Genomic DNA, 15,688 nt, shown 5'->3' on the forward strand with positions numbered 1-15,688 from the left:
CAATTAAGAATCTAGTTCTCTTAACAATTTTGAAGTTTATAATACAGTACTGGTCACTATAATCATATATAAATGTATCAAGTCAACACATTGTATACCTAAAACTTACACAGTGTTATATGACAATTATATCTCATTTTTTATCCGTTCATTTAATTTTTCTTTTCAATATGTAAAAATACCCATAACACAAAAGTCAAAATCATACAAGTAGGTAGACTCAGAGAAGTCGCCTTCCTATCTATATGCCTCTACCCACTTCTTACCTGTCCCATATATAAAATATTGTATTGGCTTACAATTTTTCCCTTCTGTATTTCTTTCTGCTTAAAGCAAACATATATTCGTAAAATATACACATATATATTTAAATGATCCCTTCTTTCTTTTCTTTCAAGTTTTTTGTTTAAATTTCAGTTAACATACTCTATAATACTAGTCAGGTGTAGAATTCAGTTATATCATTTATAAAAAAGTCTGATGAGAGGTTAAAATCTGGGCCTGATTTTAGTGTTATTTTGAAGAAAGTAGCATGAGTTGCTTCATGTGACTCAAATACATTTTTCTTAAATTCCTTTTGGGTGCATGTATGTGTATGTGTGGAGGAGCTCCAAGGAATTAGACCTAATGTCATTGACTAGTAATGTACAAGTCTACTGTTTCCAGGGGGTTGATGAGGCTTATTGAACTGTGTTACATGAGAAATGTGGCCTCCAAAGTTCATTGCAATAGCAGACCTGGTGTTAAACCTTTTCTCCAAGTAGGAAGTATGTGTTTTCACCAACAAGGTTAAAACATCTTTTTTAATGCAATACCTAGAATAGAATTAATTCTTCCTAAAAGAACCAAAATTTAGGTAAGGAGTACTTAGGTTCTTAGACAGGTGTGCAGCCTTACTGTGGCTGTGGCCAGCATTTACTGAAATACAGAAAGAAGCAAACTCTTGCAAATATTGATTAAAAGCCTGAATACTCTTCTCTGAGTAAGTACATAAACAAAAACTAAGACTTAGTTTATTACTATTTACAAAAACAGGTAAAGTGACTATACTGTTAAAAGGGATAGAAAGGGAAGTGAAGAAACAAACCCAGATTGTATCTTCAGCCTCACTAGAGCAAAGCTCTGGATTTGTGTGTGTGTGTAATCTGCCTGCTAACCACATCCACTCAGGTATCTTTTTGTTAATGTTTCTTGATTTTTTGAGAGAGAAAGAGAGAGAGCATGAATAGGGGAGGGGCAGAGAGAGACCAAGGATCTGAAGCAGGCTCTGCACTGAAACAAAGAGCCTAATGCAAGGCTTTAATTCATGAACCCTGAGATCATGACCTGAAAGAAGTCAAGTCAAATGCTTAACTGACTGAGCCACCCAGGTGCCTCACTTCGATTCACATATCTTAACAGGCATCCAAACTTGTATGTCCCATCGCATTCTTGATGTGCCCCCTTCTTTAACCTGCTTTCCTATAGTCTGCCCCATCTCAGGAAACTGAAATTTCATTCTTCCAGCTGCTCAGGCAACAACTTAGGTGTCAGGTTTGACTCTCCTCTTTTTTCCCATATTCTGTATTCCATGCATTGGTACATTTGGTCAGCTTTATTTTAAATCTGTATTCAGAATCTGACAACTTATCATGGCCTCCATTGTTCTCAATCTGGTGGATGCCATCACCATTCCCCTTCTAGATAAAGCAAGAGCCCCTACTCCTCTCCTTCTTCCAAACTTGTTCTTTTAAAGACGCGTCTCTGAAAAGCAACCATTAGGAATTTTTAATATTTGTGTTTTAAAATATTTCTAATATTTTTTAAAAAATATATACACAATTTAAAGGTCAAATAATTTCAGGTTGTTACTAAAACAACAGTCCCTTAACATCACCACCCTTCCTCCCATTTACAGCTTCCCAGAGGTGGCCACTTTGATCTCTTTTATCTGATTCATTTGGTAATGATCACATTTCATTAAATGACAATGCGCATGTTTAGATGAGGCAACAAATGTTGCCAGTTACACCAAGACCACCAATGATTGAGACATATCCTAATTATGGAGATGTTGAAATAAATGTGGAAAAATAAGGTGACTCAGAATTGAAGAAATGTGGCACTTTCATTCCTTTGAAAAATATGATTTTATATATATATATATATATATATATATATATATATATATATATATATAGTGTGTGTGTGTGTGTATAGTCTTAGGTTTAGGCATTAAACATTGACTTCCACTATGAGAGGTGAAGGTTTATAATGCTTTTATACCCTCTCCCACTGTCCCCCTCATCCACATATAATGCATTTTTTATTATACTAATATCCTATGCTTTCATAGTATGACTGTATAAACATTTTCAGAGCTGGATCATATGATATTCTTTAATTGTATATGTTGTCACTTCCTTTTCTTCCCTTTCTTTCTGTTTTTTTTTCTTCCTAGAGTTACTAATTATCTTTTTCTTAATTGCTTGAGTTTCTATATAATTATTCTCAAACTCACTCCCCTATGTACAAATCTTAGAAACATTCAGTTCTTCCTTTCAAAGCCTTATGCTGCACTCTAGTCAGGAGTGACTGATCTCTAAGCATGCTTCAGAACTGTGAGCTTGGCATTTCTTTTCACCATCTTCCTGGATTCTTGTTCTCTCTCTCAACAACCCCTGTTCCTTGGATCTTACATATTCTTTCTTGATTTATTTCTTTGTATAGAATGTTCATTGTGTTATTTTTATGGGAAAGTTTCAAAGTAATGTTTTGAAAACTTGCTTGTCTAAAAACAGTTTAATCTTCCCTACATTTAGTTGCCTGGGTATGAAATTTCAAGCTTGAGAATTTCTCTTAATGTTTAGAAAATATTGCTCCATTTTCCCCCCTAAAATCCAGCATAGCTGCTCTGTGAACCCTGTTTTCTCACTTTTTTGAAAATGCTCATTTCCTTGTGGCCAGAAACTCTGAAACTTTACAATGACTTGTCAGTAGTTCTTTGAATTATTTAATTGATTTCATCTCCCCCTATTCTCCTCCCATATTCTCTTCTCTCTCTTCTTAAATTTTTATTATTTTGTATATTGATCTTGTGGATTGTTGTCTTTTTTGACATATATATTTTATAATTTTTTCTATTTCTTTTTTCATTAAAGTTTATTTATTTTGAGAGAGAGAAAGAGAGAAACAGCGAGGAAGGGGCAGAGAGAGAGAGGGAGACAGAGAACCCCAAGCAGGCTTCTTGCTGTCAGCTCAGAGGCTGACGTGGGACTCCGTCTCACGAACAGTGAGATCATGACCTGAGCTGAAATCAAGAGTCCGATGCTTCACTGGCTGAGCCACCCAGGTGCCCCTATTTTTTCTATTTTTGATTTTTCATCTTTGCTTTGTGTGTTTTTTAAACATTTAAATATCTGTTTCTTCTCCCAGAACATTGAAACTTGTTGACATTTTTTTCTCCTTATGAAGACTTTGTTTCTTCTAATTACTCTTCCTGCTTTTCAGTTTTCTCTATGAACCTTGAAATTAATGGCTGTCCTCAAATATGTGTCAGTCCTGGATGCCTGTTCATATTTAAACTGGACACCAGAAAGCTCTTTTGGAAGCTGTGGGACTGAGCTTCATTCTAATATAACTTGGCTGAGCTATTTTGTTAATGAATACACAACGTGCATCTCTTCAGATCTTTTTTCTTGTAGCAATCATTTTCTTCAGAGAAGGATCTCCTTTTGATCTCCTTTATGATGTCTAGTCACACCACTGTCAGAAATCTGGGAGTAAGGGAAGATAGCTGAGAGTCTCAACTAGTCAACACACAGTAGGTAAATTTCACTCAATTCCCCTTTTTTCAGTTTGGTACTCCTTCTGTCAAGTGATTGTCTCTTTACCCTGCTTTATTTTCCTTCTTAGCACTGTTTACTGCACCGCCATCATATTTTCAGCTGTTAATTTGTTTATTCTTTGTCTTCTCCAGTTAGAATGTAAGGTCAATGAAAACATGGCTTTATCCCTTTTTGTTCACTCCCGTATCCCCAGTGTCTGATAATGCCTTGTAAATAGAAGATGATCAATAAAAAAGTATGTGATAAGTTAGGTTAAATCATAGGAAACTTGTGCTATTCAACTGTTTTTTGACCTTCAAAATACAACTTCATATAGTTCAAACTAAATAAAAGAAAATCCAAACAGCTAGGGATTATCATCATGTTCCTAGTGAAATGGAAGTGATTTTAGGAGGTATTGAGTATCTCTTATAGTTTATTTTATAAAAGTAACCTAATAGTGAGGAAACTCAAGCCTAGAGAGCTTAAATGACTTCCCAAGAACAGACTGTGTTAGGCAGTCAGAGAACCAGGACCAGAATCTTGTGTAAACCTGATGATCTGAAGATAAACCTGTATCTATTTTAGTCTATGGTCTCTGTTGGGTGTTTCTGAAGCAAGAGCGAGAAGAAACAAGCAAACACAAATAACAGGGCATTGAATGAAATTGTTTTTATTATCTTGCAGTTTCAGCTAAAGGCTACAAACTTGGGTCAATAGGCAATATGAACCCTCATAAACTGAAAAGAACAACTTGGAAATGCCAAACCTCCCCTCCAGGGCCAGCCTTGTTCTTCAACTCACACCCCTACAACTACATCCAGTCTATATATGCTGACTACTGAAATTCATAGGGAGAAGGGCACTGATTCACAGTAATGGGTAGGCCTAGGAACAGAGGGTAATGCTGCTTTGTCTGTGCTGTCTCCATATTTGGGTTGAGGATATGGTAAAGAGTTTGGATTATAAGTGCCCACCCAGATTGCTTCTACTATATGGCAAAACTGTTACTCTAGAGAGGTTTGTTGTAGTGAAACTTTGAGTACATAAATAAAAACCTTCAAGCAAAGTGATAGAAGGAAGCACATATCCCTACTTCTCCCATCGAAGAATGAGAAAGCTTGAGGTACTAAGTTATAGCTTTACCTGTTCATAATGTAAATCAAATTGGAGGGCTCTCCACCCATGTAGGACTAAAAGAAACAAAGTTGATGTTCATAATACAGTCACTTACACTTCCAATTCCTGGTATTTATCTTCATATTTAAAGGAAATGTAAAACATTTATTGAGCAGATGGCAATCTACATAAGGCCCATGAAATACACCTGTGTCTCCCAGGCTTCAGGTACAATGAAAACAGCTGTTGACCTGGACCAGCATGTGTTAGTTTTCCATTAGCTCATAGTGTTCACCAGGCCATCTGTAGCTCAGAGCTAAGTAAATGGAGTAATTTTTCCGTGGTTGGCTCATTTCCATAGGTCGTTATGTAGAAAAGCTGATAAAACATGATTGCTTCAAAAAGTAGAGGGGGAGAAAACCCTCTGAGATTATGGCAAAGTTTCCAGGAAGGTCATCATTAACAAGGTTGTTCAATAAAATCCCCACTGCCTGTAGATACTTGAATAATCCTGTGGGAGAGGGTAGGTCCACTCAGATTGCTGTCAAATGTCAATGAGGTATGAGTCAGAGGCTTAGCATATTCACTTTTATTTTTTTTCTGATGGTACACTGCTCCTCTCTATCCCTTCTTTTTTCTTTCAGAAACAATTTTTCCAGTAACATTCTGATAAAGTATTCTATAAGGTGACCATATTCTCAGGGTGTGAAATAGCATGTCCCTTCAATTATCTTAAAGAGGCTGTCTCTCTTTCATCTACTGACCTATACTTTCCAGGAAGGAAGGAACCATTTTGAGTATTGGGTCTTTATTGCATATGATAGCATTTAGCACACAGTAGGTACTCAATAAATACCCTTTGGCTGAGATTATGAATAAATTATATACATGCATTGGGAGGAATTTTGGTCATAAGCCTAAATGGCCAATCTGTATTAGTCTTTTAATAACACAGCAGATATATGGGCTGAAGATATAATAAAAATGAAGATAAGTAGAAAAAATCCTTAAACACAGCAGGATTATACTTGGTTGCCTTTGTTATCACTGCTATAAATTCCTCTAACTCACTTTCTGATTTTTCCTTTCAAGAAATTGCCCTTGTTTAAGTTTCTTTTTCAATTTTAATTTCAGTGCACACTAAAGAAAGCACCTTCTGCATCATCCTTTTAGAAAATTAACTCCTGGATGTCTCACAAATTCATACTCAATCCCACAAAATAGAACTTCACTGATTTCCTGACAATCTATGTCTTTACCCAGCTCTTGCGAAACAAGAATGGAGTCACTACATGAGGCTTCCTGTAAGCTTACAGTTATTCTCAGTTCCCCACATCTCTGAAACCCCACTTTGAGCCCATCCTTCTCTTTGTTCTTTATGATCAGTTCCTAAGTTGAACTTCAGTAGTTCTTTGCTCATTGGCTTTGGCATTTCATTTTGAATTTATTTAGTGCAATGTCCAGGCATAGCTAAAAAGGAAATTGTTTGATAATTGGGACATGAACCCTCTCTCTTTTGAGCTAATCCTCAATTTTTGTTTGCTTTCTTTCTAATGAAAAAAATTCTTAACATCTGGTTGAATTCAGGCATGCATATCTTTCCACTATAATACTTTCCATTTGCCAGGCAGGATTGTCTTACAAGGAAAAGCCGAGCACTGTCAGCTGATTACGTTACTTGCCTTTTAAAATTTTGCTTCTCAAAGAGTACTGGATGACAGTGATGATGACCTATGAAAACCAATTAAGGCTTCAGGATCATTTCTACTTGTGATACGGGAATGAGATGGCAGAGAACACTAAGGAACAATTTATAATGGATAACAGGCTCTTTAGGTAAAGTGCAGGGTAGGACATGAAATATCTCAGATTCTGTAGCAAGGTGTGTTTTCCTCTGCCAAAATCGGTAGACAAAGGCAGTAGAACTCTCTAATGTCGGTAGATCAACTTAATCTTCTCAGTTTTTGCCAAAAATATTCCATAGAGAGTATAGCTATTTGTCTTTTTCAGGAACAGCAGGTTTTTCTTTCTTACTGAGGTATAGAAAGTTTTTTTCTCTCTTACTAAGGCTTTCAGAAAATTGTTTAATATACTGGAAGATTTCTGGCCCTGTGGACATTTCCATAGAGAATAGGAACAGCTAGTCCTTTTGAAGACAGACTCGTGAATAACTTCACATTTAAGAAAGGAATTGTAATATTTCAAAGCACAATAGCAGTTTAGTCATCTGTGAGGCTGGTTGTGCTGGACATGGAACATGTGATTTCATATTTATGGAATGAGTTGTTGGAGTCTTCTCATTCTTTGATTGACTGGAGGAAGTACCTTGAGAGATTCTTTTCCTATTTTAGTAGTAGGAAGAAGCCTGAATGAGAACTTTCAATCTTTCACGATTCCAGAAAATTTCGACTCTGTGTGTTATCTTCTTGAACTGGTTATTTTTGCTAGAAAGAGTTGATATTTTGTCTAATCAGAGTGTGCATAGTAGGATATGCTATTCAATTTAGCAAATCAAGTTGATATATAACTTCAGTAAAACTTTAGTGAAAACAGTAAGACCAGGCACCTCGTGTAGAGAACCTATTACACTCTACTCAAAATTGGATAATTGCCTGCTATTCAAATGTACTTGGTGGAAAAAATATGAGTTTCCATGGTACCAAAGCAATGTCTGTCTGAGCCATATGTTTTGCAATCCAAATGCAGAGTTTTTTGGATTCAGAATGTTCTCCCCCTATATTTATCTGATTTTTGCTGATATGACAAGTGAGAAAACAGTAGGAAATGTTTAGGACCACATAACACAGATCTATTTCCAGAAAATAAGCCAGTCCTTTTGAAAAGGATATCCTAAAAAAATCTTTTATATGCCTATGGATATTAAATCTATTCTGGAATTTTTGACATAGAGAAGGTATAATGGAAAGAACCATGCACTGAAATAATTTCTGATTTGCCCTTTTCAGGTGAGGAGAATACCAGACAATGAGAATACTGTCCCAAGCCTTCTTTGTGGCTCACCATATTATCTACTTTAATCTGAATAATCTTTGTGTCAGTGAATACAGTAGGCACCCATGGCTGCTCAACATCTTTTGAAAACACTCTTGGTCTTAATAGTTTCCACATTTTGAGTCCTGTCTTGTCAAGATATGATGTACCATGATCAAGTGGTATTCATCCTTGGGATGCAAGGATGGTTAAACATATGCAAATCAATAAATATGGTGCATCTCACCAATAGACTGAAAGATCAAAAGATCAAAATTAAATGATCTCAATGGATGCAGGAAAAGCTTTTAACAAAATTCAATATCCTTTCATGAAAAAAAAGCCCTCAAGTTGAATATAGAAGGACTATACCTCAACATAAGAAAGACCAACTGTAACAAGTCCGCAGCTAACAGCATACTCAGCAGTGAAAGATTGAAAGTTTTTTTGTTTTTTTTTAGGATCAGGAACAAGACAAGGGTGCCCAATCTCATAGTACTGAAAATCCTGGAGTCCTCTCAAAGTATAGTCTATAGACACCTTATAGTCCCCAAACTCTTGACACCCTTTAAGGGTTTCTGCAAAGCCAAAACTATTTCATTGTAATCATAATACTAGTTGCCTTTTTCACTTTGTTTTCATTTGCATTGATGGTCAGCAGGATAGCAAGAATCAAGGCAGTGGCACCAAACTGTACTAGTAGTCATTGCCTGCCTCACTATCACACACTCATAGATTAAAAACAAAACAAAAAACAAAAAAACAATGGCACTCAAGAATACCCTGGTGAAGCACTAAAACACTGACCCTTGAATATGTACCTTTTTAGTAATTTAGTTGACAAAATGGGAAATCTATATAAAGCACTTTGCTGTATACCAAGTATAAAAGAATTAACTAGAAAAGGTATGGAGAAAGAGCATTTCTTGCAGAATAGTTTGTCCCCAAGACTCATTTGGGACATTGCAGTAAAAGAAAAAAGCCAAAGAGTGAATTAGGCAGCAAAATGGCATGAAGCTACAGAGGCAGGTTAGAGCTAAAACTTCTAGGGCTTTCAAGCCAGGCTAATTTTGGTCTTTTCCTGAGTATAGTGGCTTTTAAAGAAGAGAGTGATGTGATAGGACACAATTTAGAAACATCACAGTATGAAAGTGAGAACTTTGTTGAAAGAAGATGGTAGTGTGGACCAGGATAGTGACATTAGTGATGAAGACAAGTGGGTAGATTAAAACTAGAGTTTATATACTTGGTGACTTAGATTAGGAAGATGAAGAGGAGGCAGATCCAGGTGTTATGAGACCTGAAGCTTATGGAACTAGGGAGCTCCTCCAGAAATCGATTTACTACGTAAGGGAAGGTGTCTGGATAGCTGGTTAGATCCAGGACAATGAGGTCTGGATGAAGAAGAGAGACTTCCTTCTTTGCATCTCTTTTTAAAAAGGAGCAATACTTCTTCTAGAATCTTCCCCAGCACTCTCAAATGTAGGAAATTAGGTACAAAAATAGATAACTACTTTCTAATTCAGAGACTCTCTGTGGTAGCAAGAAAACAATTTAGGTAAATTCATTATCATCTGCAAGTCAAGAAGGAAAGCCATATGTATGAACTACTAACTTGTTATAACTATTGTCCTAAAAGATATTTTGAAATACTAATTTATGCTCAGACACAGAGATAAACTGAGCTTAATTGGGACAGTGGCCACTCTATCTACTATGGACACGAGTGACTGGTAGATTCCCTCTTTTTCCCCACATCTCAGTAGTCTTCCCTCAAAAAGATGGGTTCCAGCTATCCTCTTGTATCGGTTGATAGACTCTGACTCATTTCTTTGCCAACAGTTGGCACCTGTTTTCTGTCAGCTGACTGGCACTGCAGCACTTTGCACTGAGGGAGGAGAAGGCATGAGCTGTAAGCTTTCAGAAAAGATCAGGCACGAGGTGATCATAAGCCTAACTTGTGATAAAACCCAGAATCAAGTTGGGAAATGATTAACTGGAGAGAGCTGGAAAATAATGCCTCCCCAGAAAAAAAGATTCTGTTTGGAGAAATTCATCCACACCTTGGACAGTCACAATTCATACTAGTATACTAAAAGGACGTCTGGAAAATACAATGAAGAAATATGAAAATATCAATTTTTAAGTCAGTGTTTTACAAATGTACGTGACTAGGGAATCCTTTTTCAATACACACACTCACACATACACACATGCATACCCCACTGATCAATATGTTTTCCCCTTTGGGGAAAAAAAGGGCAAATTGGAATCAGCACAGAAAGGCCAAGGAATGGGAAGAGAAATAAAATGGTTCAACATAGTAGAAACTCAGACTTTGTGCCCAGAATATAATATCCCAATTCTCAATATGGTTTGGCAGCTCTGGGTCTGTATAAATTCATATGAGGTTGATTTTTTATTCAAAGGATGTCTGAGCTGTCGAGCTGGCCTATTGCTCCCCTAAGAAGAGTTTTGGTTTATTTCAAGATAGGTCACAGAGTGATGACTGACAAGGACAACTCCTTCTATCACTTTTAAATTTATTAGAGTTTCCAAAATTTGAAGGGAAGAAGCAATATAAAATCTATCTAGTTGTTTCTGGAACCATGAGATTGTCTTTTAAGGCATCAACTTAAAAAATATATTTTTAAACAATTTAGATTTAAAGTTAAAAAGTGAAACAGTTTGGCATAGTGAAAATATAGGGTCAGACCGATCAGTTTTAAAATCCTGGCCTAGTTGTGTGACTTTGGGCAGGTGACTTAACCTCTCTGAATCTCAGTTTCAAGAGATTCAAGTAAAAATATTTCACTTGCAGAATAATGCAAACTTTAGAAATAATATATCCTATTCTCATGAATTAACTCATGCCTCTGAAAACATAAGATATATGTATTTAATATATTGTAGTAATAATGTAGTAATAATAAAAGCTATTTCTCATTTCAAATAGTAGAGAAAAGTCAGTAGTATAAGATACACACTACTCATTTGATTTTCATACTATAAATATCTTTTAAAATGTTAAGTCACCTTTTCATCTTGCTAATATTAGGTATATAACCTGGATTCTGGAATAACTGCTAGATTAAAATTTCAACTCCGCCCCTCAGTATCTGTGTGATCTTGAACAAAGTACATCACCTCTTACTGCCTCAACTTTCTCTCTACAAAATAAGGACAATTATTTATCTTCTATTTGTTTTATAATTCTAAGAGAGTGCAGTTAGAAAATGCACTCACTGTACTGTGAATATAGTTAAGGACTCATTGATTTTCATTTTTGTTAATATCCGTACTTCTCAATGATTTTTAAATTTTTATATTCGAAAACTAGTACTCCAATTGATACACAAAAGAAGATTGGGCATAAGACAAAATTAAACAAATGATTTCCTTTTCCTGATACCTCCTTTCTCTTGTCCCTTTTGGCTTTCCGTGGCCCCTCATGACTACTCTTTTAGTCTCAGCTGTCACTTTGAGAACTCCCTTGTCATTGCAGTCTGGTCTACATTGACTACAATTAAATGGTTTTCATTGTGACCTTAGGAGCAGAAAGTTCACATTGGAATGGCAGTTCCCCAGGCAACACCATCTTGACCAGTGACAATTTATGGTATTCCTCTCTTTTTCATTCTAATTTTGTGTAATATTGTCTTCTTTATTGAATTTATAGATAAGAGCTACAAATTTGAATCTATTTGGCTCTAAAGTCCATTTTCTTTTCATGACACCACAATACTAATAAGAGCAGTAGTTTCACTAATAATAAAAATGAACATTTATTGAACATTTACTAGTACAGCAACTGCACTAAATTATCTGCATTATTTTATTTAATCCTAATACCAAGCCTGTATATGGTAGACTTCATTGTTATAGATGAGGAAATAAGGCCTAAAGATGTGAAATAACCTGCTCAAAGGTACACACGTAGGAGATGGTAGAACCAGGATTCAGCCTGACTTGTGGCTGACTGCAGAGCCCACACCCCTAGCCACTTTGTGTTGTTACATTGTCAGACTTTTTTTTTTTTTTTTTGCCCTTTAATGATTGGAACAACATCGTTTACGGCAACTAATTGATAACCTTAAGGCTTATGGCTTTTTGCTTTGTGTAAGTGCAAATCACATCATAACAAAGTGGCAGCATATTTGGGGCCATTCATGCATGTTTAGTAGATACAGAATGACCGGAGCCAGGGAGTGAATGTTCAGATAAACAAAATGAGCTTGACCCACCTGTGAGAACTCTGTGGGAAAAGATAATGTCTTACATGTGGGTTTTCTTCATTCTGGTTCCCTCTGACATGACAACTTGAAAAAGCCCATGAATTTCTCTTTCACTGCAAGTCCCTCTTAAAAATTTCAGCCCAAAAATTGTACTATCCAAGAAGCATTCCAAAATAAACTTCCAAACAAACTGGCACACTACTGTGGAATATCCAAGTGACACTCATTGCTGTAAACTGAAAATTGTGCATGAAATAGGGAGAGCACTAGACCCTCTCCAAGTACAAGTTTTGGGCTGGGTCCTGGTGGTATCCGGACAAGGAGAAATGATGATACAGGAAGTAACTGTAAAGGATTTAAGGCAAAGCCTAGAGGTTATTTTGCTCACTTCTAAACATCATCTAGATGTTTAGAACGCCTGTCACGGGGACACCTAGGGACAGGGATAAAGGAACCAAAGGTGGAAGGGAACAATCATGACCACGCTGCAGGAACAAATCTGGGAATGTTTCCCCTGCCTTCTTCTATGAATAAGAACTCCTTCTGAACTTATGGCCCCCTCCCCAGGTAAATATTCACGAAGATACTTACAATATGGGCTTAGGTGGAGGTGGTGGGTATGTGGGTATAGAGGAGAGTAAAAGTGCTTTGTGGAGTTCCAGGCTGCAGATTGTGTGGAAATAACACACACTGTAGAAGTTGGGCATAGAAACTAGGAAAGTGATTTCTGCTTCTCTCTACATGCCTTGAGAATGGTAGACACAAAAATTATAGTCACTTCCTTGTCCTACATTGAGGATAGAGTAATGCTTTCATAATATCTATGTGTAGCAATGGACAGGCAATATAAACTGTTTGTATAAATACAGACTGCAAGCCAAAACTCAGGTGAGCAAAAATTACTTCTTTTTTTTTTTTGTAACAGAACTGTGTTCTATTAAGAGTTCCCTTTCTAATAAATAGTGTGAACTTGATGTAAGCCAATCAAGTTTTCTTCTCTTGTCCTAGGGTTGCATCTAACTTTGGAGAGAAGATAATATTAAGTATTGAGGCACTGGATTGGGTAGGGATGGGGGAGTAAGGGGAGCCTATGTGTCTGTTCTGAGTTATCTTCTGCCAATGCCATTATCAGCTGAAATATCAGTTCTAGTCTTTGGGAAGCCCTGAGCTGATCAGTATTATTCCATGCTACTCTCAAGTATGTGTGAGTCACTTCTGCTCTCCACTATTACCTGCAAAATAAATTACCTGTACAAAAGTCATTCATGATCTCAGCTCTGATTTCAGGAGGAACTAAGCTGAGACTTACCTTTAAAAATGAAACTTTCAAAGCTTGGGCAAGGCCTTTTTCAGCTATGGAATCAGCATTAAGAGGTGTATGATTTAATACTGCCTCTTTTTGTGTGTGTGTGTGTGTGCTCTAGGCTCAAGAAGGCACAATTTGAAAGGGATGGTACTGATAGCGGAATGAATAAATGTAATTTTTATTGTATTAGTCAGTTTTGTTGCACATAAGGCTGCATAACAAACTATCTCAGGACTCAATTGCTTACAAGTATTTATTCTCATTCTCCTAACTGCCATGGTAACAGTTCAGCTTCTTTAGGTAGTCCTCATCTGGTCAGCTCTGTTTCATGCTGTGAGTTGGCTCGATTTGGATCCAGAATGTAGACCTGCTCCATATATATTTGTTCTGGAAACAGGTTGAAGAGGCAGTAGTTCCCTGGGGCACACTCTCCTCATTGCACTAGATGACCAAAAAGCAAAAGCCAGGCCAAATGGTATAAGTACGCTGAAGGTCTTTGCTTGTATCATGTCCACTGGCCAAAACAAATCACAGGGTCAAGCTTAACATAGATGGCCCAGGAAACTACCCTTGGCCCACAGGGGCAAGGGGATGGAGCAACACACATGGCAGAAGTTTGGCATAGAAACCAGGAAAGTGATTTCTGCTTCCCTCCACATGCCTTGAGAATGCTGGACCAAAAACTGTCGTCGTCGTCATCATCATGTGTATTAGTACTGTAGCCTTACAAAATTATGAGGCAGTTAGGAAAACATTACTCTTCTTTCTTAGGGATTGAAATTGTATTTAAGAATTAATGTTTATCTCAGTGTGTATTTGGATTTGGATTTGGATTTGTAGCCTATACATGGCTAATCTAATAGTTACCAAATGAGCATTGAAAAGTAACCAGAGAGCTATCTTCAGCCCTCCTGGTGGGTAGACTTTAAAGATTGCTGGACTTTGAGGACAAAAGCCAGTTAGAACAGTTCTTCTGGAATTCTGGAAAAATTATTTTATTTTGAGTTAATATTTGTAACTCAGAAGAAAGGAATGGAATCTGGGGGAAAACCACCCCCTGGAAAGAAGACAGATTCTGAAGTGGCTGGGTGGCCATTCCAGGGATGGAGGTTTGAAGCAAGAGAGGAATGTGGGCCTGAAGATGGGAGATTAAACTTGGAAGTTGGGAACTTCTGATAAGTGGCCTTGGCCTCTGGCAGAGGGGGGGTGGTTAATGTGGAGCTACTGTATCTGGCCTATAAAAAAGTCATTTTTGATGAAGTGTTGAAGTCCTTTCTCTCACACATAGTAAGTCCCTTTGGTTTGTGCTTTGCTTTTTTTCCTCAACACTTCAGTGAAGACTCAGTCAAATAACTTGGGATGTTGTCAAAACAAGTAAGAGAGGTACCTGGGTGGCTCAGTCGGTTGGGTGTCCGACTTGGGCTTAGGTCATGATCTCACTGCTTGTGGGTTTGAGCCTGCGACGGGCTCTGTGCTGACAGCTCAGAGACTGGAGCCTGCTTCGGATTCTGTGACCCTCTCTGCCCCTCCCATGCTCGTGCTCTGTCTCTCTCTGTATCTCAAAAATGAATAAGTGTTAAAAAAAATTTTTAATGAAAAAATAGTAAGAAACTGAGCTATGAAGGAAAATGAAACATACCTGTTGAAGTAAGTTCTTAAATTGACTTTGAGAAAGTCCATTTGTCTCAAAAGGAATTAGCTTTTTTTTTCTAAAAGGTATTATCTTCTTAATGTACATCTTCAATTTTTCTTTTTTATAGTTCATTTTAGAAACATAGAGAAGGAGATTTTGTTTTTGTTGGAAACATGAGCTTTTTTTCCTTTTTAACTTAGTGAGAAATCATTTATTCTTCAGATGTATAAGCATATTTTACATATTCTGGTTAATACAAGTGTATAATTTGGGAGTTTTCTTAAAAATGCTAAGACCACACATGTTAAACACATTGTATTAGGCTATTAGACAAATGTCACTTTTAATATCATAACACATACATATTATACGTTTATTTTCACTGACAGAGGAACATGCCTTTCAAAAATATTTTATTGGATGAAACTTTCTTATTCTCAGGAAAGTTTTGGTTCTTTAATATAATTTATTATGCTTTTTAAAATTCTGATAAAAGCATTGGTACATTATAAATACCTGTAAAGAAAATATAGTTTAAAATTCTGAGGGAAATATTATATAAGTTTCCTCTTTTACGTTTTCACAAAAATCCACACAG

The sequence above is a fragment of the Panthera uncia genome (assembly GCF_023721935.1).
Source record: "Panthera uncia isolate 11264 chromosome A1 unlocalized genomic scaffold, Puncia_PCG_1.0 HiC_scaffold_17, whole genome shotgun sequence".
Lineage (NCBI taxonomy): Eukaryota > Metazoa > Chordata > Mammalia > Carnivora > Felidae > Panthera > Panthera uncia.